The 27,554-nt window shown below is 37.1% G+C and overlaps 1 protein-coding gene and 1 long non-coding RNA gene across 8 annotated transcripts in view; one reads left to right on the forward strand and one right to left on the reverse strand.

The window, feature by feature from the left end:
* The window catches only part of LOC127520485 (cAMP-specific 3',5'-cyclic phosphodiesterase 4D), a 210,458-nt gene that overhangs the window by 86,511 nt on the left and 96,393 nt on the right, over nucleotides 1–27,554 (reverse strand). The gene's annotated exons all lie outside the window — the stretch shown is intronic.
* LOC127520498 (uncharacterized) lies at nucleotides 3,751–6,094 on the forward strand. Its single transcript, XR_007932135.1, has 2 exons — nucleotides 3,751–4,902; nucleotides 5,444–6,094. It is a non-coding gene; the product is annotated as an uncharacterized LOC127520498 (long non-coding RNA).

Consider the following 27,554-nt stretch of genomic DNA (forward strand, 5'->3'; position numbering starts at 1 on the left):
ATGGAACTGATGCTGCAAATCCTGCTTCTCCTGAGAAAAATATCTCATGTTTCTCCTATAAAGAGATTTTGATAATTGTGCTCAGATTTGTAATATCAAAGTCAGAAATCTCAAAGTGCAATCTCAAATATTTCTGCCAAGATCAAATTATACGAACTGCTATAAATATTTTCAATTAAACTCTATACAGTACTCGTAATATATGTCAACAGCTTACTCATTTGCGTCTATTTTAGGAGAAACATCAACAATTGCTTTGTTAGCATTAGCGCACACTCGTGACCCTCAGGGTTCCCCAATGTGCCTGACTGATGCCATTTTAGGACAAAGAGAAAATTGCAAACAGACAACTTTGCAGTGATGCCTGTCTTAAAGAATTATGCATGTTGTCCAGCTAAGTACCTTCAATTTTTCTTCTTGTTCAATTTTCCCCTTCGAGTAACCAGGAAAAATGTGCGCTGACAGATCATTCCCTGTGACATAATTCAATTTCACCTCTAAATCTGACTGATGTTTTTATGCAGGGCCTAACACAGCGTAATACCTGGTCATGAATCAAAAATATCATTCAGGATGGAGATGTTAGGAATTACAAAATAGTTACAGAGAGAATGCTTTAAATGCCACGTGTGACTAACGTGATTTCAATCTCTTACACTCTAAAAAATCTTGGGTTATTTCTTTCTACCCAAGTCCTGGGTTGAGCCTTTTGGGTCATTTTTGGGGGTTATTTTTCCAGTGTTTGGGAAGTTTTGTTTTACCCAGCTCCTGGGTCGGACGTAACAACCCAGTGTTTGGGAAGTTTTTTGTTACCCAGATCCTGGGTCGGATGTAACAACCCAGTGTTTGGGTAGTTTTTGTGTTACCCAGATCCTGGGTCAGATGTAACAACCCAGTGTTTGGGAAGTTTTTTGTTACCCAGATCCTGGGTCGGACGTAACAACCCAGTGTTTGGGTAGTTTTTGTGTTACCCAGCTCCTGGGTCAGACGTAACAACCCATTGTTTGGGTAGTTTTTTGTTACCCAGATCCTGGGTCGGACGTAACAACCCAGTGCTTGGGTAGTTTTTGTGTTACCCAGCTCCTGGGTCAGACGTAACAACCCATTGTTTGGGTAGTTTTTTGTTACCCAGATCCTGGGTCAGACGTAACAACCCAGTGCTTGGGTAGTTTTTGTGTTACGCAGCTCCTGGGTCAGACGTAACAACCCAGTGTTTGGGAAGTTTTTTGTTACCCAGATCCTGGGTCGGACGTAACAACCCAGTGTTTGGGTAGTTTTTGTGTTACCCAGCTCCTGGGTCAGACGTAACAACCCAGTGTTTGGGTAGTTTTTGTGTTACCCAGATCCTGGGTCAGACGTAACAACCCAGTGTTTGGGTAGTTTTTGTGTTACCCAGATCCTGGGTCGGACGTAACAACCCAGTGTTTGGGTAGTTTTTGTGTTACCCAGATCCTGGGTCAGACGTAACAACCCAGTGCTTGGGTAGATTTTGTGTTACGCAGCTCCTGGGTCAGACGTAACAACCCAATGTTTGGGAAGTTTTTGTGTTACCCAGATCCTGGGTCAGACGTAACAACCCAGCATTTGGGAAGTTTTTGTGTTACCCAGATCCTGGGTCAGACGTAACAACCCAGCGTTTGGGAAGTTTTTTGTTACCCAGATCTTGGGTCAGACGTAACAACCCAGTGTTTGGGTAGTTTTTGTGTCACCCAGATCTTGGGTCAGACGTAACAACCCAGCGTTTGGGTAGTTTTTGTGTTACCCAGATCCTGGGTCAGACGTAACAACCCAGCGTTTGGGTAGTTTTTGTGTTACCCAGATTCTGGGTCAGACGTAACAACCCAGTGTTTGGGTAGTTTTTGTGTCACCCAGATCCTGGGTCAGACGTAACAACCCAGTGTTGAGTTATTTATGGTGGGCTTTTTGCGAACTCTTCAGGAGAGAGCAGTGCAGCTCCGTCAAATTGGTGCATGTCTTCAGTAAAATACAGGTTTGTGTATGTTTGAAGTTAGCAGTTCCCCCGCTGAACGCAAGCCATCTCCGGCATGAGATCCAGCTTGTTACTTCTAAATGTTTAATTTTTACTTCTAATATTTGCTAAACAAGCTTAAATGTAGGCAATATGTATTAAAAACGATATGAAATTGGGTTGTTTTTAACCCAGTGTTTTTTAGAGTCTACTATATACAAAATATTAATAAGATTAATAGAATTGGTTTAGTTATTGCAAACACACAAAAAAATTAAAATAAGAATTGTTGAGAAGTTTTTGGCTTTTACAACATGACAGTTTTCACTGAGCACCAATTCAGTCATCAACATCTCTTCTTCACCAACATTTACTTTAGCTGAGATTCGTTACATAAGCTCGGTTCACTTCAGCATGGCCTTATATTACACACAGCAGAGGCTCAGTATTTACTTATTAAAACCTCTGTGTAGCTCAGCGCTGGGCGTAAATGTCACTTTGTGTTTTCTGCAGTCAAGCGAGAGCCTGATGCCCACAGTCACTTCAGATCAATGTGAACACGCAAACCGCACAGAAGCGCCCGGAGAATCGCAGTGACCCCAACTGCTCTGCAGCGCGACGCAGCCAGCAACTTACCAACACGCAGTGGAGCTTTCCTTCATCTCTCATGCAAACCTATCAACAGGAACAGAGCTGCAGGGCTAATACCTGCTTATGCTAAGCAACTTAACTATAGCTTGAAGTCATTAAACAACAGTCAAGCTAGCCTTGTGGTCAGCTACACTACAACTTACAAAGTAGTGACATTTATTGTGACAGTCCTATTAAGCCCTTTTTTAACATGTTCATCTTTCTTTAGTGTGTAATGTTGTTGTTAATCTCTATATCAGTGTCACTGTTTCTGAACTCCCTGAAACGCCTCCATTGTAGTCTTGAGTTTTCTTCCAGGAACAAACACATCATATTCCTCATTTAAATAATTCATATGCAGAATAAAGGGGCGGGGCCTGGTTGAGTTAGTTAGTAGTGTGTTGAAACTGGCGGTTATGGTAAAGGGCGGGACATTTCCCAAAGTGCTCGACCAATCACAACACACTGCTCCGGCTGACCAATCGGAGCACATTGTGCTTTTTTTTTAGAAGGCAGGGCTTCATAGAGACAGGAACTAAACAGAGCGTTACTGACAGACTGGGAAGAGAAGAGCTGCAACAATGGAGAGTATGAGGAAAATAATGCACATTCAAACATGAAAACTTGTCCTAGTAGAGCCCAAAAACAAAATCAAGACTGAAAAAGGGCATATAGGTCCACTATAAATCTATTTAAGGGAACTAATCATTTATATAATCAGATTATACACCAAAACTCAATCTGTAAATAGGTTATAGTTCATTGAACTATATTGTCTGAATCTGCTTAAATAAATCACACTTGTCTGAGTTCTATTTCAGTGCATGCCTAATTTGGCTAAATATTTGTCTAAGTGCACAGGAAATACTTGACGAATTGCTAAAATGTGCATTTTTAAGTCAAGGAACTGCATGTGTCCTCGGGTGAAACTTGTAATAGACACTATCCACCTCTCCTGTCCTTCCTTAGGGCTCAGAGAACAATCCCCCTGGGTGGAAGAACTGAAGATAAAGATGAACATGCTTCCTCCAGAAGGCCCTCGTGGCTGTAGTGCGTCTACAATCTACAGCCCTCAGTAGGGCCTCTGCCTATCACCATCCTCTGCCTGCAGGAACACAAACTGATAACACAACTACACACAAGCACACACACCCATCAGCTAAACTACTCAAATTTCCTCTCTGACTTTCTAAGGGTGCGATTTTCAGCTTTCATACAGTACGGAATCTACACGGTTTAAACGTTTGGGGTCGGTAGGATTTTTTTATGTTTTTGTCTCTTATGTGCACCAAGGCTGCATTTATTTGATCAAAAATACAGTAAAAAATAGTGAAATATTTTAAAAATGTAAAACAGCTGTTTTCTATGTGAATATATAGTAAACTGTAATTTATTTCTGTGATGAAAGCTGAATTTTCAGCATCAATACTCCAGTCTTCAGTGTCACATGATCCTTCAGAAATCATTCTAATTTGCTGCTCAAGAAACATTTATGATTATTATCAATGTTGAAAACATATTTTTGTGGAAACAAGGATAGATTTTTTTCAGGATTCTTTGATGATTAGAAAGTTCAAAAGAACAGCAATTTTAACATTATAAATGTTTTTACTATCACTTGTGATCAATTTAATGTGTCCTTGCTGAATAAAACGATTCATTTAGTTAAAAATCTTATTGACCCCAGACTTTTAAACATTAGTGTATGTACACATTAGGGACGTGACGGTGAGGAAATGAATGCCCGTGCGGCCGCGCGCATTTTACTTCCGCTTCATTATTATTCATAATGAAAAACACAACAAATAGAAAAACACAACTAATCCTTTGCAGGTTCCCTATTAGCATTGGGTTTCAATCCAAAATATTGCCAAATAGGCGCTTTTACATTTTGCTTTGACACAAAATCTTCCGCCACTGTCTTGTCAGTCAGCTCCTCACTCTCGTGATAAATGAAATCTGACTCCTGCTGCTGATCTGTGCTGCATTGGGCTGACACATTCAGCTTTTAACTGTAGTGTCTGTTTTCTGAACTAAATGATTTTTATTACTGTAAAAAAAAAATCAAAACAACGGTGGGGGCGATGCCGCGGTGGGCAAGTGATGTAACCGGTGTCGTGGCTGAACACCGTCAACACAGACTATCGCAGCAAGCCTTGTACACACTGCAAAATCAAGACTGTAAATGAAGAGAGAGATTAAGTTTATCATCTCACACTTTTATCAGTTGCACTTTTACACATTTCAACCAGCTTCTTTCAGAGCCAGTGTTTCCTGAACCTACTTCACCAGCGAAGCAAAAGGTAAAATAAATTATTTTATCTCATTTACATCTTATTTAGTTTACAACCTGAATACAAAATAACAACTACAAAATAATATAAATTGTCCATCACTTTTGGCACGCAAAGAAACAAACATGCAATGCAAATGATTCACAACTGAATTACTTTTATGAGCCAAACCTTTGAATGAATTAAATTCAAATTGATTCGATCAATTGATCATATAAGTAACAAATTACTCACTGAATACTTTCTGAATTCTGAATAAGCATCTGATTTATTTACTGACTGAATATTTATATGTCAAAGTGTCTTCGAATATTTTATTGTAATAAATTCAAAAGCATTTCTTTGTTTATCGGCTGCCTTGTTGCAAGAACAGAATTCTGGGAATGTTACGACAACATATAGCTCATGCATATATTCACTTCTTATCTCCCTGTTGCCAAAATATCAGATGCTTGAGCTTGTATGTTTTTAAAAATAGCAGTGGTCAGGAGTTATGTAAGCTGGACAGGCTGGAAAGGCCAATGAAGAGTGTGTGTGTTTGTTACTGCAGCGAGGGCTTGTCACTGGCTGTTCTGGGATGCCTGGCTGGCTAAAACGGGAAATGTCAAGCACAGCCAGGGCAGGTATATGCTACAGCGGTGTGCAAGGTCACATCCCGACCCCTGCTGAGCAAACCCCACAGCGCTTCAAGTGTATGACGAACTTGAACATGCATCCGAATGCGACCCAGCAGGTACAGATGTGGATTACTTCAAACTTTACTGTGTCTCTGCAGACGTAGCTGTTTATTCAATGCACTGTGCTGACTGTGCAAGCGTGGGAGGTTCTTGGAAAAGCAGTCGGAAGGCTATACGTCTGCCATCAACTCCCCGCTGACATGCTTTTTGCAGCATTCGGTTTCATTCTCCTTGTTAACTCATGTCAGACTGTAAGACGTAATCGCAAAACCTCTGCAAACTCGATACAAGACCCTGTGTGGCAGAAAGGGCTGAAGACAGGACTGTACGCAATTGTTTTGAACATTGCACTGGAGCTACATATGTTTACATGCAATTATAGTATAAAACTCCTGTTACCATTTCTGAAAGCAGCTATGCATGTATGCTATTTATGTTAATGACATCAATAACATATGCCATTGTTTTTGAGTTTACGGACCATAAGAAATTGAATAAATATAAATAAAAGTGTCATGAAATGATGGTTAACAAAGAGCATAATATATCTTCTACATTTAATATATCTTCTACATCTTTAACATCCTCCTCATTAATATAAGAATCCACATCCTTCCAAAACAATCTTTAAATCTTCCAGAACGTGCTTGACATAAAAACAAAAACTAGATTTGACGTTTGACTCTATGATCTGACTTTGTTCTGCCAAACTACTTCTCACCATACTTTCTGTTGGTTTAGAGGATTTTAGACATTTTAGATACCGATATGAAAATTTTGTCCGATACCGATAACTCTTTATATTTGAAAGCCGATAACCGATATATTGGCTGACAAATCTAAATACAAATTTTTATAGAATTTTTGAGAGCCTGATTACAAAAACAAAAGTCTCACCATTAAAAGCCATGTCCCAAGCACACAATTATGTTCTCATTCTAATATTTTGTAGTCTATATGACAGACTTGCGCTGTACGTTGCACTGTATTTTCCTTTTAGAAGTGATTTCAATCATATTTCAAGCAATTCAAAACCATCATGGTGAACAGTTTCGTATCTGAAGTGTTTCAGCTGAAGGAAATAATCCATTATTTATCAGCTTTAATATATCGGCCAAATTTTCTTATCGGGCCGATAACGATAACATTAAAAATGAACATATATCAGCCGATACCGATATGGTGGCCAATATATCATGCATTCCTAGTTTAAGAGGATTTTAGACCCCTTAAACGTAACATAAACATTTGAAAATGTAAGTTGATATTTTAATAAATTAACAACACATTTGCATGACATGCAAGTAAACAGATAAAATATCAAATCTTTTTTAAATAAGTGTTTTATTTTGACTCTCCTGCCAATGGAAACTGTAACTTTTGGCGTTAAAAAAACTACTGTCAGCATTTACTAAAGACACACGGTGAAAAATTGCAGATGAAAAGGTGTGGTTATTTTTGCAGCTGATCGTATTGCATATGCATTTGTAGGAGTTTCCATTTCAAACGCAAAATTTATCAGAAGAGAGTATTTAAATGAATCATGCAATGTGATTACTAAGGTTTGCTGTAGTCAATGTACTGGTATTTGCGGCATTATTTAACGCACCAAAAAAGCTGGTCGTAACCCATTCTTCGCTTGACATTCTGTGATTAATTTGCGAAGAAACTGCAAATTACGAATGAGAATTTTTTCCAATCATCTACATTTATTCAGATTGCCAGAGGAAGACGTTATCCCAACATACCTTTTGCCAAGGCACGTTATTTTTAATTTGCACTGCTCTTGATTGATTCAGTTGATCATCGGTGCTTTTATGGAATTGCGGTCTCAATAAATCTGGTAAATCTGGGCCTTAATGTCTTAAAATCTTCACTTTTTAAACATTCAAACCCTCAAGCTTTTATTTTGGTAGAATATTGATGAAATTCTGTAAACTTCTGTCCACAAAAAATGTTGGCAATTATGCAAATGTGAATATAAATAACGTGAACATAGTTCACACTGGGTTCCCAAATGCACATTAAACTTAAAGTTCGTGAGCAGAAAACGCAACATTAAATGATATTAAATGGCCCAAAATTTGGTGTAAATTTATTTTCACTCAGAAATTGCTTTTTCAAAAATAAAGACAATGAAACGGCAAGTAACACACTGAATCAAACGAGAAATTTTGAAGTAGCAAGACTGAAATATTATTTTCTTGTAAAACGTACTTCAATAATTATCTAAGCTTGTTTCCGTCACTTAATAAAAAATAAAGAAGGTAATTGCAACTTTTTTATCTCACAATTCTGACTTTTATTCTGCATGAGTTATGAAGTCAGAATTGCGAGTTATAAAAAAAAGTTGGAATTGTGTGATATAAAGTCAGAATTGCGTTATAAAGTCAGAATTGCGAGATATAAAGTCAGAATTGCGTTATAAAGTCAGAATTGCGAGTTATAAATTTAGAATTGCGTGATATAAAGTCAGAATTGCGTTATAAAGTCAGAATTGCGAGTTATAAAGTCAGAATTGCGTGTTATAAAGTCAGAATTGTGAGCTATAAAGTCAGAATTGCATTATAAAGTCAGAATTGTGAGTTATAAAGTCAGAATTGTGAGCTATAAAGTCAGAATTGCATTATAAAGTCAGAATTGTGAGTTATAAAGTCAGAATTGCGAGATATAAAGTCAGAATTGCAAGATATAAAGTCAGAATTGCATTATAAAGTCAGAATTGTGAGATATAAAGTCAGAATTGCAAGATATAAAGTCAGAATTGCGAGATAAAAACTCGCAACTCTTTTTTCCTCATAATTGGACTTTATAACTTGCAATTACAAGAAAGTCAGAATTGCGAGTTTATATCACACAATTCTGACTTTATAATTCGCAATTGCAAGTTTATATCTTGCGATTCTGATTTATGGAGCTCCGCACATGACATGCAAGAAAAAAATAGTTGGCTAAATCGTGTGCACGATTAGTAAATTGAGGGAACGACTTAGTGAAGTGTGCGCATGATTTACTTTTCCTTGCACGTCGTGCGGGGCTCCGTACTGATTTTATTTCTCGCAATTGCGCAATTGAATGTATTTGATTATTCGTTCATTTTAATTTAATAAAAATAGTTTTCATTAACTCGTGAACACCTATTTGGAAAACCCTGTTATATAGTGGGAGGAAAGGCCTCACGCATCAGGAGGAAATGAATGATCCGTGGAGATGAATGGTTTCATTACCCCAGACTCACAACAGACGGAGCAATTACAGATACATTGTGAATTACTGCAAGAAGTCCAACGCCATCTGTCAAAAAAATAAATCAGAAAACAGGTCCAACTGGACGGGATGTTCCTCGAGAGATCTTGGTGAATTCGGGTGCTAGGCATGTCTGTGAATAAAGTGTGATTCATCTGGAGTTACATAATCTAAAATAGTACACACTAATCTTCAGGAAGCTGGGTCTGACAGTGATTTATATTTTTTATTGATGACTATAAGTCCGGTTCTGTTCCGTGTTCCTGGTTTCGGTTAGTTTATATTTTGTGTCTTTGTTCTTTTTTTCCTGCCCTTTTGTTTTGCCTATTCATTTAATAAAACTGTGACACTGCCCTTACACACCTGCCTGTTTCCCACCTGCCCTGGAGTTACAGTAAGTTGTCGTACACAGAAAATAAGTTCTCAAATGTCGTGACATCAGATCACGTCTTCTCTTTGCACGTCGTCACAGACGGCAACTGTACCCTAGTAAGATGAACCAGAGATCTGCATTCATCCATGAGCCACGACACGAATGTTTAATGCGTGTGGGGAACTCAAAGCACCACAAAGGCACGTGCAGCATCACTTGACGTCAGCGAGGTCTGCGTTCCAGCAGCGAGGGTGACATTTACACACACCGATCACTTTGCCGTGCCTCATTAGCATGCACCGTGGAGCACCGCTGTGACGGACAGCCCACTTCTGCTGGCACCTAGCACTGGCAGTTTGGAGCTGTGAACCTTCCAGCAATTAAGATGTCAAATAACACTGGCCTCCACCTCCAGAAGCGCTCTGCTCACAAGCCTGTCACGTTGGAAGCTTTGGCCTTTCTGAGCGAGAACGTCTATGTAAATTTCACTCACTCAGCCTGCAACAAGCAATTGTCAGATTGCTGATCTCAAGTCAAGACTGTCAGTCAGAGGGTTTCAGCTCACGGTTAGAGCCTGGAAAAAAGCGGAACGGATTTCTGCAGGCCATCATTTGTTAATGTCCAACGCATCCCACATGCTTTACTTCAAGTTGACATGAAATCAAAAGTGTTGATCTTGACAGAAATTTGTTACATTATGAATTAAAATACACCGCTAAAGCAGGGTTATTGACGTTAACTAACACTAAAACTATTAAAACATTTTTGTTAATTGAAATATTGCTGAAATAAAATAAAATATCAATTTCAGATGAAAAACAAACCACAGTAGTGGCCAAAAGTGATGTCCAGTGGGGATATTTGTTTTTAATAACCCTACAAGTTTGATTAAACCATCAAAATATGAGCAATGACATTTCCTCTCTCAAGATCCATTAATGTACTAAAAACATATTTAAATCAGTTCATGTGAGTACAGTGGTTCTATATTAATATTATAAAGCGACGAGAAGATTTTTGGTGCGCCAAAAAAAACCCAAAATAACGACTTATATAGTGATGGCCGATTTCAAAACACTGCTTCATGAATTCGGAGCGCCAAAGTCACGTGATTTCAGCAGTTTGACATGCAATCCGAATCATGATTCGACACGCTGATTCATAACGCTTTGAAATGATTGAAATCGGCCATCACTATATAAGTCGTTATTTTGTTTTTTTTGGCGCACCAAAAATATTCTCGTTGCTTTATAATATTAATACTGAACCAACCCTTTAACAAAGTTTTAATAATATTTGAACAAAGGGTGAAGATGTCAATTTTCCTTGGCCGGACGTCACTTTTGGCCACTAGAGTAAATGAAAATTAGAAATGTTCCCTTGGCATTTAAATTAATATATATATATACACACACACACACACATACACACATATATATATATATATATATATATATATATAAGTACTTTTTGAGTATATATTGCATATTTTGTGTGGTCCTAGTCATGATCAGAGCTGGAAAACCAAAAAAGCCTTCAAGCATTGCACACAGATGATGAAACCGGCATGGAAAAATCCCACACTCACATAAAGTTCTCAGACAGGAATAAACATGGTTGAGTTCCGGATCTGAGAGTGTTCGAAGACAAACTGATGTTAGTTTCCTATCACAAGCGAGAGAGCTATTTTAGCAAAATGGTAGTGTGTTTTCTGTGCCACGTGTCAAGAGCCTCGAGTCTATTATCTGGAGTAACAAAAAGAGACTTCCTCTCAGGGTAAGAGCCGTTTAATGACACATGTGGTTCAGCGGCGCTCAGCTGCATGAAGAAGATGAAAGCAAAAGAAAACCGTCCTCTGACTCACCATTCACACACTGACCTGCAGGACAACACCTGCACAACTCACATTACAGCAGCTCAAGAGCAGACTGTCCAAAACTACAAGACATTTTTGATCAAATAACTGGTTGTGAATAAAAAAGTTAGTATAAAATAGAAATAAATTAGTCGTTTATACCAAATCGATCCTGATTGGTATCAATATACTGTATAAGTCTATTACATGCCATCGTTTGAGATTTAACATGATCGTTCATTGCTGGAAAGAGTGTCTTAACACATGTAGTGCCATTTTAATACAACATTAGTGAGACTCATGACACTTCCATGGCTAGCAACCCACAATGCACTGCCATTAAAGGGCCAGAACAACAGGTGGACTGGACTGGACCTGCCTGTTATTTTCACCAGCACTAAAGCAGCACTTTGTCATCATCAATCATTCAGGGCTGATCCCAGAACTGCCTCCACAGCATCACTTACTGCACAGGAAATGGAAAAGCATCTACCTGCTCATTTACAACCCACAGTGCACTTAACAGGAAATACCTGCCAATGCTGCAGATCCTCACCACTGCAAATGACTGGAGATAAACAGCACACACTAAACTTCAATGAAAGATTTTACATTTATCATGATAATTATCGATATCGACTGATATAAAATATATTATATCATTAAAATAATTTTCTCTTCCAGAACCACATTTTCAAGCTCTACTGTAGGGCCCTATGAAATCCTTTTTATTTTTTCCCAAATTCCATTTTATTTATTTATATATATATATATTAACTCCATTTTAATGGTTAAATTAAATTTCAGTAATCAAAAAGCATGTCTAATAAAATTAATTTTTTTGGGAGTCCTATGAAATTTTTATGTTTGTCAAATTCCATTTTATTTTTACCAGTTTTCTGGATTCCATTATAATGGTTTAATTAAATTTTAATAATCAAAATGCATGTCTAATTAATCGGGGGGAAAAATCATTTCTATAAAGTGTTTTGTTTTTGTTTTTTCAGTAATTCTGTGTTGTGTATTTAAATTTTTCTGGCAATCAAATGAAGGCATAAAACATTAATTTATCTTTTAATCATATGAAACTAAACTTTTGTCAAACAAAGTGCTGCACAACAGTTACTGTTAAAATTGAAATATGAAAGAAAAATTGTGATTATTCCTTAAAAAATAGAGTTTTAATAATAATTTATTATTAGTAGTATTATTATTCCATTGAGACGTAGCTAAATTCTCTGTACAACAGTAATATATTCCTGCCACAATTTCTTCAAGTTAAACCAGACTTTTATTTTGACGGGTTGCAGTGAAGACCTTTGAGTTTCTGTGTGTTTATAATATGACAATAGTTTTTTCTCAAATTAAATGGTAAAATGCTCATGAAGTGATTCTGGAGATGAAGTTCATGCGTTCATGTCCTCATATAGTGAGGCGACAGAGGCTGAAAACACCGCGAGCGTCACATGTGCTTCAGTGTGTAAATAAAACTGCACATCAGCGCCATTCATTCACACAGAGACACAGAACATGCAGTATTTATATGTAAATAGTCTTTTGCAGTTTAATATTCACAGATACTAGTCTATATCGCGATTTGATTTAAGTGTACTGACCTACTTTTTGTTTATTCATCAAAAATTTGACAAATTCTGCGTTATACAGTAAATTCCATTTTTATGACTGGATTCTGCAATTCGGGACGCGTTTTCTGCATCGTGTAAATCATAGGGCCCTACTACTGTAAACCAGCTTTGACGTCTCTTCAGCTTATTCTAGATGAAGCGGATCTATGGGGTTCAAGATGCTGAACTCCTTCATTCTTTCGTTGGTATCTCATTTGTGTTTATTTATGAACATCTTCACCACTTGGTGTGGGTGAGGCTACTGTGGTTTGGTCAGAATCATGGGAAAACACGGCCTGTCATTTTCTTCAAATACATCTCTTTCCCACACACACACACACACACACACACACACACACAAATCCAAGAAGTCCTGCAGGCCCTGTGACAATGAGACCGAGTCCCAAAAAAGCCTGAAGAAACGGGGACCGTTTTAACAAAATGAACAGACAGCCTGAGAACTGTGAAGGCCGGTTGAGTGAATATACATAAAATTAGACCACAGTGCTGACGAAATGACTCATTCTCATGATATTACATTAATAAAATACTAATAAAGCTAAAAATAGTGCAAATAGTTCCCAAAAACAAGAAGTGTATACATGAGATTTGACCTCTGACTCGACAATATGCTGAATTGAACAGACTCATGGCCGTATTTTTGTTCTGGTCAAATTAAATATGACTTCTGCTCTGACTCAGGTCTATTCCTCTCTCTTTCTGAAATGGCAGCCTCAGGCTTTATGTTTAAAGATCAATAATCTGTCTGCAGGAAATCGGCTTATGCTGACGGGTTGAAAATGTCTGATTTTACGTCTCATTTTAGCAGTAACCTTAAGGTAAACCCCATCCTGTGGCATTTGATTCTGTCTGAGCCGCATTGATCTGAGAAATTAAATAAGAGCCGAACTGTAACCTACAGTATTTACCAGTCATCAATTATTTCAGAGACATTACACAGGTTATCGAGCAGCTGCTAATGCGGGTGTGTGTTTCTGTGTGAGAGTGAGTGGGAAAAAAAGGATGTCGAAAGTACCAAAACAAAGTCGATAGTAAAAACAATAAAAAGTCCAAAATGTGATGTCAAAAAACAATATTAGAAAGAAAAAACAGAGGGAAAGAAGAAATTGTTCACAGCTCAGCAGCATAAAAACCCTACAACAGTGGTGTCACTACTCTGCTTTATTAATTTATCCAGTGTAAAACCCAGACACTGCTACACAAATGTGGCTTTTTGTTAATGATTGTACCACTACAGGATTTAACACAGAGTAACAGCTCACTAGCAGTTAAAAGACACTGTAACAGTTTTTCCACAGGCAATTCTAGTTGCATTTTTTAATGAATTTCTTAAATTATCCTTTGACTATGTTCTGGCCCACCATCTAGTGGCGCAAATTTTTTTTTTGGCCCGATGCCAAACTTAATTGCTGACCCCTGTCCTACAAAATAATTATATTATATTATATATTATTAAATTTAGCTACTTACCAAAAATTAAAAAACACAATAACTAAATGTCAACTATTATAAATAAACTGGGTATAAATATAGATATCGATGGGTACAATATGCGTCACATGACTAAACATGCATCACCATTTTCAACATCCAAACTACAACATGAAAACGGCTTTTATCAAATTTATCCACTTCAGAGAGTGTTTTCAAAAAGCTCTGTTTTCCTTGACAAAAACGCTGTCTCAGTGTGGACGGAAGGCCAAAACGGAGAGAAAAAGTTTTCAAACAAAAACGTAGGGTGAATAAAGGTTGATTGGGACACTTTTTGCCATTGAGATGACTGGGAAAAAGTGTCCCAATCAACCTGAATTCACCCTATTAGTGTAGACAAGGCCTAATACTGAAAATAAATAAATAAAAAACACACTAAAAACAACCAAGTTTTTTGACTAAACAAACATTCCTTTCATTAAATAAGGAGAAAAGCAAATGCATTATTCCAAATCACTCCATACAGTATGAATCGGTCTGAACTCACTGTGTTCTCAGTGATTTCTGCTCTAAAACAGGCTGGTTATGATGAACTGAAACAGTGTTTTACCATCAGCAGTGACAGCATGTGTCTTCACCAGTGTTACTTACCTAAAACAGAAAAAGAGAAGAGAAAACAGTGTGAATGATGTGGACTAAAAGTCTGAATATTCACATTTAAACTATTATTCTTTCTTTAGTGTGTAATTTTGCTGTTTGAACATGAAAAAGTCCCTCCAGTAGGAGTTCTTCTCTATATCAGTGTCTGTTTCTGAACTCCCTGAAACGCCTCCATTGTAGTCTTGAGTTTTCTTCACAATATTCCTCATTTAAATAATTCATACGCAGAATAAAGGGGCGGGGCCTGGTTGAGTTAGTTAGTAGTGTGTTGAAACTGGCAGTTATGGTGAGGGGCGGGACATTTCCCAAACACACTCGAAGCGCTTGACCAATCACAACACAATGCTCCAGCCGACCAATCAGAGCACATTGTGCTTTTCAGAAGGAGGGGCTTCACAGAGACAGGAACTAAACAGAGCGTTACTGACAGACTGGGAAGAGAGGAGCTGCAACAATGGAGAATATGAGGAAAATAATCAACATTCAATTGTAGTAGATCCCAAAAACACAATCAAGACTTTGAAAAAGTTCATAATAGGTCCCCATAAAACTTTCACACACGCACAACAGTGCTGAATACTGTGAGATGACCCGATAATGTGTGACAAGACTGACTCAAGAGGACAAAAACACACACACAATCACTCTCTTCTCTCTAATAAGCTGTTTCTGTCGTTCTCTCTGTCTGTCTGTCTGTCTCTCCTGAGCTCTTCAGACAGCTCTATTTATAGTGTGTTACTCACAGTCTTTGCACGTAATTAGTGACAAACACACACACACAAACACACACTGCATCAGCATTAATGTCTGGGGCTGGATCACTTCATTTTCACATCACATTTCCACTCATATGAATTAATTATGGAAACATTGACAAATCACCTTTCTTTCTATCACACTTTGTACAATACAGATGGTTTCAAAGCAGTGATAAACATGAAAATAATGATTCAATGATGCAAACAGAATTCAATTCTGCTGTAAAGCAGCTCTTAAAGACAATAATAAACAGTCATTATTCAGTTGAATTCAGTTCAGTGTTGATTCAGTTTGGTTCAATAACTGTGTAAAGTTATGAAATGAGTTTAATTCATCTATAAAGCAGCGATGATAACGTGATGATGTCATCAGCCAGTTCAGTTCTCATCCAATAGTGTCAGTGCATTCAAGTCAATAATATTGCCGAACATTAAGCGTCCCAAACTAAGCAAGCCGAAATGTGACAGTGGCAAGAACCCCATCAGTGACAAAAATGGAGAAAAATATTACTTCAGAATATTTCAATAGGCAAAAACACTTTTAGTGATGGTTATAAACAGCATATTGATACCTATGCTATATAGTGAAGAAATATACATAGCAACAGGCTGTTTCACTCACACATACGAACACATGAAGCCTGAGAAATGTGGAGCATAAAAGTCAAAAATACCCAGCAGATGTGTATCTTTATTGCTTAAATAGACATATGTATAGACATAAACAATAATATGTATTGATCACACTTCATATAAGCCCATTTAGTTACTTACTACATTCAAAATACACTTCCATTTAAAAGTTGGAGTCAGCAAGATTTTATTTTTTGAAAGAAATTACTACTTTTATTCAGCAAGGATGTATTTATTGATTAAAAGTGACAGTAAAGACATTTTATTTGTTTAAAAAAGTTCCATTTCAAATGAATGTTTCTATCAATAAAATCCTGAAAAAATTATCATAGTTTTCACAAAAATCTGCGTTTTCAACATTGATCATAATCAGAAATGCTTCTTGAGCAGCAAATCATCATATCAGAATGATTTCTGAAGGATCATGTGACACTGAAGACTGGAGTAATGATGCTGAAAATTCAGCTTTGATCACAGAAATAAATTACAGTTCACAATATATTCACACAGAAAACAGCTGTTTTAAATTGTAAAAATGTTTCACAATTTTTACTGTATTTTTGATCAAATAAATACAGCCTTGGTGAGCAGAAGAGACCTCTTTCAAAAACATGACAAAATCTTACAGACCCCAAACTTTTGAACAGTACTGTAAATGCAAAGACATTCCTGTCATAACAGTGATGTGGACTAACATTTGATATTTAACATTGTATTTGGTCTTATATTTGTCACTACAATCTGATTTCACCTACTTTTGACATGTCAAACAGCTGATTCATGGACAAACTCATGCTGAAATCTGGAATTGTGTTGTGCAATTTTTGGGTGTGTTTGGGTCGTTTGCGTCAGTTGCTAAAATAACGCGGACAGCAATGAGTGACGCTATCAGTTTGAGCAATTCCCTCTTTGCTGTCCTTTTAGCACTGCCTGTCCACTTCCTCTCAAGCAGAACATTGTGAGGAAAGCACTGCAGACGCATCTCTTAAATAATGTATCGAGGCTCTAAAAGGTCTTTTATCGCGGGCTGAATATGTGCCCATCTCCCCTGAACTCACAAACACCCTCCATTACAGCTCTTGCTTCACATTATCTGCCTATAGATCTTACATGTTTTAGACACAATGTAAAAAAAAAGTGTTTTTTTTTTTTTTTTTTTAATTTATGCATTGAACTATTAATTTATGCCTTTAAAACCCTGTATTTCATTACAGAAGGAATCCAGCTTCCAGGTGAAATTATGGGCCGGGTACTGTGTAAATCCCCAAAAATTAATGCTTGAAATGAAAAGCCTCTTTGTCTTTCAACTTACCGTTTCTTACATAAGCTTCATTTGTGATTCGTGTTATATAATGCAAGGTAATCGCCTGCATCTTTTGTTTGATTTATGTGCGTGTATGGATGAAAATCTAATTAAACATCCACAGAGATCTCCCCTTTCCACAGCTTTCCAAGAATGCCTCGCATGCTTCTGTGAATCTGAGATTTGTTTTACTAATAATAATAATAATAATAATAATGTTTCTATTTCATTGCTCTAGTAAGTTTTCAGTTCATTTGTCATGAGGTAAAACCAACTTCTGTTAAATCTACAATTATTAAAAAGCATGTGTCAAAAAAAGGAAAAAAGAAATGCATGTCAAAACAAGTTGTTACACTCCCTCAAAGAAAAAACAAAAATTGTCGGATGCCATGAGACCCAGACTCGCGGTGCGCTGACGTCAATAGTCTGGATTGTGCTCATATTCCCTAACCCATTCCGCATCATTACCGCACCTAATATTCTTAACACTAAATTAATCAGCTCTGCACACAGTTCACTTCACGTACCGCTCTCGCTTTCAACTCAACAACTGATTTGAGCGTAATGAGCATGTGAGGCTAAGAATAAAAAAAGATCATAGTGCTAAGCAAACAGTCCAAAATTTGCTGCACATTCAAATAAAGCGGGATCAGCATCGTGGACCATCAGGGTTGTAGTTGTTCTCGTTGATTTATAAACTCTGACAATGAGGTAAATAATGTTTAGGATGTTAACAGCGCAGCACAGGGCTTTGGTGTTCACACTTGAGCGCCGCTGAAGCCTCTTGTGTGAATAAAAGGTGTGCGTCACGCATGTCCTCTCAGTTAAACACACATGCAGCATGGATTCACCTCATATTTAATTAATGTCTCGCTCATCTAACAAAATATGGAAGCATTTGGGTAGCAATATTCATTATGAAATGTAATATGTAAAATGGCAATGCATTTCTGTATTTAGGTTTACATTTTCCATTAAATATGTGCAATGTTTGGAGCAAAATGATAATTCAAATTCAATAAAATAATTTACATTTGCTATTTCCCACACTGGTTTTAACATATATTTTAACGATTCTTCTCATCTTTAATTAATGTCTCGCTCATCTAACAAAAGTCCTGCACCAGCGTGCATAAAGCCACTACTTTTTCCCTGTAGTTTTATCATTATTATATGCAACAAAAACAAAACTTTTGTGTAAAATAGATCTTTGACCCACTGTTTAAAAATTAGGGTTAGATTTTTTTTTTATGTATTTGAAAGAAGTCTCTTCTGCTCACCAAGGCTGCATTTATTTGATCAAAAATACTACAAAAATAGTGAAATTATTATAATTTAAAATAGCTGTTTTCTTTGTGAATATATTGCAAACTGTAATTTATATCTGTGATCAAAGTTGAATTTTCAGCATCATTACTCCAGTCTTCAGTGTCACATGATCCTTCAGAAATCATTCTAATATGATTTGCTGCTCAAAAAACATTTATGATTATTATCAGTGTTGAAAACTGTTGTGCTGCTTCATATTTTTGTGGAAACTGTAATACAGCATATATACGCATATATATGCAATAAGCATATATACAGTAATTATAACTAGTAAGGGTGTGACGAGACAGTTAGCTTACAAGATGAGACACGAGATTGAGTTCACGAGAACTAGATTTTTACACAATATTTTTAAGAAATCTTCAATGACAAAATACATGACTAACAAATAGTCTGCAGGTACGGAAATGTTTTAACTAATCATCTTGTAATGAGTATCATTTCAGTTCTACTTTCTGAGTATGAATTATCATATGCAATAAAAGACAACAATACTCAAGCACTGTCAAAGGTTTTTCCACAAACTCAACTGACTGGCTTCTCTCCTGTATGATTTCATATGAGTCTCTTCAGACCTTACTGTACATGATTTATGAGCTTCTACAACTTTTGACCTCCTAACTGAACTCCTTTCCACAAATTGTTCATAGAAATAAAAACAGTATTAATAAAAATGAATAACACGGTTTTCTCTTAGCCTTATTAAGTGCAAACAATTAGTGCAACCATAATCAAAGTACTCTCTCAATATTCAAAGTGCAAACAGAGACCAAACAGAACTGAGAGATGGTTACCCAGCCTGAGATAGCTTTCATATTGGGAGATATTTGCATGCATCAGGGAGCCGCATTCAAAATGCGGGGTATTGAAATCACGCTTGAATGCGCGTTCGCGTTTTACTTTCGCTTTCGCAATCACGCATACTCTGTGAATAGGAAGCAGCAGTGCTGAACGTGCATTCTACAAGATAAGACATTTGTCAGATGCTTTTAGTCTCTGTTGTGCAATGAATTCTCTGCCATGGTCTTGTCAGTCATCTCGTCACATGATCAGTGATTCCTACAGCACTATGTACGACTCTGCAGCTCGTGTTGGATGAGCTGGATGGAATTGAAGCGACCGATATCAAACTGAATTAAATATTTTTTATTTCTATAAAAAGCAAAACAACAGTGGAGGCATAATGTAAATGTAGTGGTGGCATATTCTATCCTAATTTCACCCTCACACTCCGTCATGCAATATCACGAGACAGCTTTTCACCTCGATCTCATCACATTTTAATCTCGCACCCCTAATAACTAGAATAGATTTTTATTGTAAGTATTACTGCAGAACTACCACTATGATGCTACTATTACTCATACTTAACGTTACCAATTTGAACAAACCCCTGAACCTCAATATTAAACTTTGGTGCATAACTCAACAGCATGAATAATACAAACAGATGAATTGATCAGACATATGACTTTAACTTGCAGGACCATAAAAAAGGCAGAAAATCATCCCAGTCTTCCAGTGAAAGAAGGACCCGAGCTATATTTAGAGATTTGTGCTGAGCACTTTTGACTTTTTTGACTCTTTTGAAGCCTAGTAACCACCTAGCAACACATTAATTAATTAATACATGAATGAATTAATTAATTAAGCAACAACTCAATGCCCTGGACAGCAACAGACTTGTGCTAATTCATAAGCATTTTAGCAACAGAGTGACTGAAACAGACTCCAGTGCGTGACAATCCTGAAGGTGAGGACGTTCACGTGGAAGTGCATCTCCACCAGCTGTTGTGTGTGTGTGTATGTGTATGTTTGCATACGTTAGTGTCTGTCACACCCAAATAGTAAACCCAACAGCATTTCCTTGAGCATACATCACTTGTCACTTAACACAAACACACATTTATACTCCAAAGAATTTCTTCCTGTTTAAACACTAAGTATTTCATCACACAACCAAGAACCCTACGAGCAAAGCAAATATCCTCCAAAATGACTAAAATTACTGTCCCTAGTCTGTCACAAACATTTAGGCACCGTGTTAGGCCTAAATAGCAGATAGTAATGTCATTAAACGAGTTCTAACTGTAATTCATTATATATATATATATATATATATATATATACACACACACACACTATATTGCCAAAAGTTTTGGGACGCCTGCCTTTATGTGCACAAGAACTTTAATGACATCCCATTCTTAATCCGTAGGGATATGGATTAATATGGAGTTGGCACACCCTTTGCAGCTATAACAGCCTCAACTCTTCTGGGAAGGCTTTCCACAAGGTTTAGGAGTGTGTTTATGGGAATTTTTGACCATTCTTCTAGAAGCGCATTTGTGAGGTCAGGCACTGATGTTGGTGAGAAGGCCCGGCTCACAGTCTCCGCTCTAATTCATCCCAAAGGTTCTATCGGGTTGAGGTCAGGACTCTGTGCAGGACAGTCAAGTTCCTCCACACCAAACTCGCTCATCCATGTCTTTATGGACCTTGCTTTGTGCACTGGTGCGCAGTCATGTTGGAACAGGAAGGGGTCATCCCCAAACTGTTCCCACAAAGTTGGGAGCATGAAATTGTCCAAAATGTTTTGGTATGCTGAAGCATTAAGAGTTCCTTTCACTGGAACTAAGGGTTCAAGCCCAACCCCTGAAAAACAACCCCACACCATAATCCCCCTCCACCAAACTTTACTTTTGGCACAATGCAGTCAGGCAAGTACTGTTCTCCTGGCAACCACCAAACCCAGACTCGTCCATGGGATTGCCAGACAGAGAAGCGTGATTGGTCACTCCAGAGAACACGTCTCCACTGCTCTAGAGTCCAGTGGCGGCGTGCTTTACACCACTACATCCGACGCTTTGCATTGCACTTGGTGATGTAAGGCTTGGATGCAGCTGCTCGGCCATGGAAACCCATTCCATGAAGCTCTCTACACACTGTTCTTGAGCTAATCTGAAGGCTACACGAAGTTTGGAGGTCTGTAGCTATTGACTCTGCAGAAAGTTGGTGACTTCTGCACACTGTGTGCCTCAGCATGCGCTGACCCCGCTCTGTGATTTTACGTGGCCTACCACTTCATGGCTGAGTTTCTGTTGTTCCCAGTTGCTTCCACTTTATGATACCACTAACAGTTGACCGTGGAATATTTAGTAGTGAGGAAATTTCACGAATGGACTTATTGCACAGGTGGCAACCTATCACGGTACCTGAGAGCGACCCATTCTTTCACAAATGTTTGTAGAAGCAGTCTGCATGCCTAGGTGCTTGATTTTATATATCTGTAGCCATGGAAGTGATCGGAACACCTGAATTCAATGATTTGGAGGGGTGTCCCAATACTTTTGGCAATATAGTGTGCACATATATATAAATATATATATATATATGTGTGTGTGTGTGTGTGTGTGTATGTATGTATATATACTACTACTATACTACTACACGTAATGCATGTATATATGATATACATGGAATATTTATACAGATACCAGTTGGTTAAAAGTTTACCAGCACTACAGCATCACAGCATAAGCACTAACAATTTAATAATAAATGATAATAAAAATAATAAAACAAGGTTACACTTCTCTGCTGGTTGTCATCTGTGACATTTTAGGCCTAAAGCTCCTGGTGGCACATCGAAACAAATAAAGCTCTCCATCCACACCTTTAACATGTGCGTGTGGGTGAATTAAAGACAAACACTTCATCTGACAAAGTGCTGACTGATGACGTCTGAATTTCAGCAGGTGGTGAAATATCTTCTAATGAACAGGGTGAAGGGAGGGATAAAAATGCTGATGTGAAAGTAGAAGCAGATGCTTCTGCTGCTTCTGGAACACAGCGGCGGCTTTGGAGCGCAGAAGCTCGTGGCTCGGCTCACACAGAGGAGTCTCTCACTCCCCACGTCATCGGCCGCCCTGCCTGCGTCAGTCGAGTCCAGGCATCCTGGCTGCTCCCAATAATTCCCTCACACGTTCCCTCTCTCTCCGTTTGCGGCCTGCTACACCGTGCCCTTCTCCCGAGAGGGGGGTGGGGTGGGAGTCTGGACTAATCCGTCCTCGCACGGCAGAGCTACAGAAACAAAGAGCTGTGGGAGAGGATTGAAATGACTTTCCAGACATGGATTGGTGCGTTTTAATAGGTCTTTCATAGTCTGCCAGGGTCAATTAAAAAACTCAGATTTTCGCGCTAAGCACGCAATAATGCACTGAAGGCAGTCTGAAAGATTATAATGTGCCGCGGCATTCAGATGAGGAAAGTGCCAATACTTCCTACCAGAGTGTCTAAACAGCCACTAAAATGAATATAACAGGTATGATTTTATATTATATTATATTACAAAAAAATATGTAAAAAAAATTCTAAAATATAATTATATATATATATAAATACACACACATGCATGTATATATTTAACAAAAATATTATATTTATATATAAAATATTTATATTAAGTTTATATTAAGTTTATTATTTATATTAAGTTTAAATCAAAATTTTAAAATTAATTAAATTAATTTGAAAAAAATAATAAATTAAATTTATTTTATTTTATCAAAAATTATATTAATTTATTTAATTTAATACTTATAAAATATATATATATATATATTTTTTTTTTAATTGGTTTAAAAAAAAAAAGACCAAAAAAACTTTTTACAAAACTGCATTTATTAATATTTTCACGATATAAAACTGACAAATGTCACACCGATGAGGAAAAATGATATTGTCAGCAAGCTCCCAAAGCTTGAAACACAGATTGGGTGTCGTTTAATTTCACTATCCTTTTCTAAGGTGTCTCATATTATGTTATGAGCCCACAACTAATTGCAAACATATTTTTAATGCATAATATTGCTTATGTTCATATTCACCAGGCCCAACCTGACTGTTATTTCAAGCTTTATAATGAGGTTTGGTGTATGCTGGTCTCCGCTTGCGTCAGAAAACAGGCCGTTAAGTGTATAAAACAACTTTACAGAGCCAAAGCAGTGTCGGGCCAGATGCCACGCACAGCTCGGATCAAAGCTAAGCCACTGAATATGAAATCCATTTTAGCATGCTAACCACACGGTGACTGTAAACCTTGCACCCAGTTCTCATAAATGAAGCCGTAAATCTTTTAATACTTGATTTTGGTTGGAGCACGTTTAAAGCAAGCAAATCTGGTACTGTGGCATTAGTTACGAGAGCTGTAATTTGACGAATAGCAAATTAGTTTTCAGACACATTTGGAGTTCAAAGACGCTGTTAAAGTTTGACTCTGAGGCTGGGATGCGTTTATAGCAAACCGTGCTGCAAATGTCACAACGCTTTTTCGATTGTTGGCAGAGTGCGTCATGTGTACACAAGTATCTGCTTGTCTAGAGGGATGATCTTATGATATTTACGATAGGACAGGCATTATATCAATGCGCTATGTCAGTCAAATTGCAAACAAGACACAGTCTCTTGGCAACATTTCATATTAAGATGCCTAGTCGGTGCCAAATATGTGGTTACAAACACAAACACTCATTCACATGGTTAACTCCATAGTAACAGAGTAAATACTGAACACAAATCCACTGTGACGCATCTTTGTGTGTAATGGTGTAACGGTCACATTATACAGCCACAACACAATAAAAAAATGGAAAAAACTGCTGGTAGTGGATGAAGCCTGATTGACAGTGATGGACGAATACAAATACAGACTGAATACAATAATAATAATAACAATTGTAAAATAATAGATTCAAAATATGCACATAAATGATCATTTTCTAAATGGTTGAACATTTGAAAATTTAAAGATAGGGCAGCAACTATTACTTTTACTGCAATTAAATGCAGTAAAAATGACATCTCTTTAACCCTTGTGCATCCTTATGGACATTTTTGTCCTCTTTGGACCCATGTGACACACAAGGGTTAATATCTCCTAAACAAAAATGAGATGAAATGGAGCTTGTTTTTACGCTGTGGTTAGGGCTCATATGATGGCAATTTGCAATCTTTTTTTGTGCCAGAGCGACTAAAATTTGTTCGAAGTCGCACAGGTGCCACTACAAAAGTGCGCTGATATTTCTTTTGTGAATGAGGAACATCAAATGGCAAATGCACCAAAAGCAGATCAAAACAGTGCTACTCGTTTGAGCCGCACCACACGGGCCATTTATCCACTCGGATAAACAGACAGTGTGAGCCATGAGCAGGTGCGTTTTCTTGAAGACCGTTTAGACGTGACCATTATTAAACAGTGCTGCGAGATCCAGTGAGAAGCGATCGAATTCGGTACAGAATTGTCTGTTACAAACCTCACAGATGAAACATTGTGCCACAACGATCCAGTTAGAAGGCTTTTCAATCCACAAATCACCAACATTTATCATGGATTTACTGTAGTAACTAGGGCTGTGACGGCAGCAAATTTTTACTACCGTGGTGGGAAATCACCAACAACCGCCGGTGCTGCGGTGGTGGGGTGCAGGTTGGTTTTATATATATATTATATATTATATATTTTATATATATATATATATATATATATATATATATCAGAGGTTGCGTTATACTTGCTTTTCGGCGTCATTTTGATGGACAGGATCTATGAAAAGTAGATATTATGAAAAGAAAGTTGATCAAAGACTGCGTCACTTTTCATCTTGAACACTTGTCGAGGATTGTGAGTGAATGCGATCATCCTTTCCTCTTTACTACTGTACAGAACGAAATAAACATCAATGAAAATCAAAAAATATGTTGAAAGATACAGTAGCTTACCGAAATCTGTATCACATCAGTTCAATCAGTGTTGCAAACAATGTCATGTAACATTAGTCGTTGACCATAGTCAGCAAGAAAAATAACAAAACGAAACATTTAAAAACAAAACAAACTGGATTAGAAACTTAATTATGTATATACATATATATATATATATTTATATAAAATATACGTCACACTACCGCCAGTGTGTAGTAACACTAACTGTAACCATAGTATTTTGGCAGAAATATGATATGTTTATATTGAATGTTATTATATTTATCAGTCATGTATAGGGCTGGGCAAGAATTTAATCGATTTTTTAAAAATGTAATTGATTTGATATCGATTCTCAAAAGCCATGAATCAATTTATTATTGCAAACATTGACCATAATATCTGATTGACGGCAATCTTATTACTAGACTTCTCCACTAGATGTCATCCTCTTATTTACGTAGTGTGACAGCGGGGACAGTGTCATTCATTCAGTGCTTAACATGGCGGATGCAGGTGCTCATTTAAGCGTGAAAGACCTTCTGGACAGTCAAAGGAACTGTCTGTCACTGTTGCGATCGGGCCAGTGCTGCATGGTCACGAAAGTTTATAATTTGCATGCGTTTTCAAGCCTTGCCGATTTAAGCATTTAAGCGAAAGAGAACTTCCGCGCTGTGCGAGAAGTTTTGTGCGTACACACCCATCTCAAATAATAAAACGAATTCTCTTTCACGTCTCCTTGCGCTAAAATAGACAAATTCACACAAATTTATCTCAAAATGCCCGCCTTTGCTAGTCTCCAAATAAACATATTCGGTTATGGCTTAAGTAAAGAGTATAGAAAGAACGCATATTATTATATTGGTTCCGCGCATTAGTCTTAAAGTGACAGCAGCCTAATATTCCTGCTGCTGTCTGTGTTTTTAATGTCAATCAAACTACAAAAGGCAAAGAAATCACTCCCTGCTCTTCACTGAATAACATTTTTGTAACTTTAATAAGGATTAACCTTTATTTAATTTGTACAGAGAAGATTATTTGCAGTGTTATTTTACTTTATTCAATTTCTGTCATAACCTTATTTATTACAATACAAGGATACATGGGTCAAAAACAAAAACAATAAATATTTAATTAATTTATTACATTTTGTGGTGGGGCCAGTGAAAATTGAATCATTGAATTAATTGAATCAAATCGAAAGTCGAGAATCGAATCAAATTGAGATCTTGGAATCGGAATCAAATCGATTCGGGACATCTGTATCGATACCCAGCCCTAGTCATGTATAATGTATTAAATGTATTACAGGAGTAATGAAATATTACAGTTATTTTTGAAAGTTTTTTTGCATCTATATTTACTAAATGTGGACTGTTTTTCGTAACAAATACCCTATTACAAGTAAACCATATAGTTATTTTTTACAGTCGAATTGACAAGCCCTGCGTGGTTTTATTTGTGGTTACCCTAAAATAATAAACATTTATTTGTATAGCACTTTTCATACATGTGCTTCACAAGTATAAAAACAAATACTGGCAATACAATATATAGATATAATCAGACAATATATAATCAATATAAAAATACTCAAAAACAACTATAAAAGTTTCACAAGGTAATTTTATACAATCAATATAATGTAAAAATACTCAAAAGCAACGATAAAACTACCATGATCTACAAATGTATGATATATGAAAGAACAATGGTGAATTTTAGGGCTGTAGAGATTCATAACAGTCAGAACATTTACATTTTTCCCTATAAACATTATGTTTTGTGCACTCCACAAGGTCACAGGCTTTACATATTTACTCAATGTAACATTTCACAGTAAATGGAGGCTGTTTGCGTTCGCATTCTAAGCTAACACGCAGTTAGCCATAAAGGAGCGCAAACAGCGTGACGAAGGAACACAAAGAGAGTGACCTATAGCATTAAAAACACATGAGGAAACTGACGCTCAACAGCCTGTGTCAGCT

The sequence above is a fragment of the Ctenopharyngodon idella genome, chromosome 10 (genome assembly GCF_019924925.1).
Source record: "Ctenopharyngodon idella isolate HZGC_01 chromosome 10, HZGC01, whole genome shotgun sequence".
In the NCBI taxonomy this organism is placed as follows: domain Eukaryota; kingdom Metazoa; phylum Chordata; class Actinopteri; order Cypriniformes; family Xenocyprididae; genus Ctenopharyngodon; species Ctenopharyngodon idella.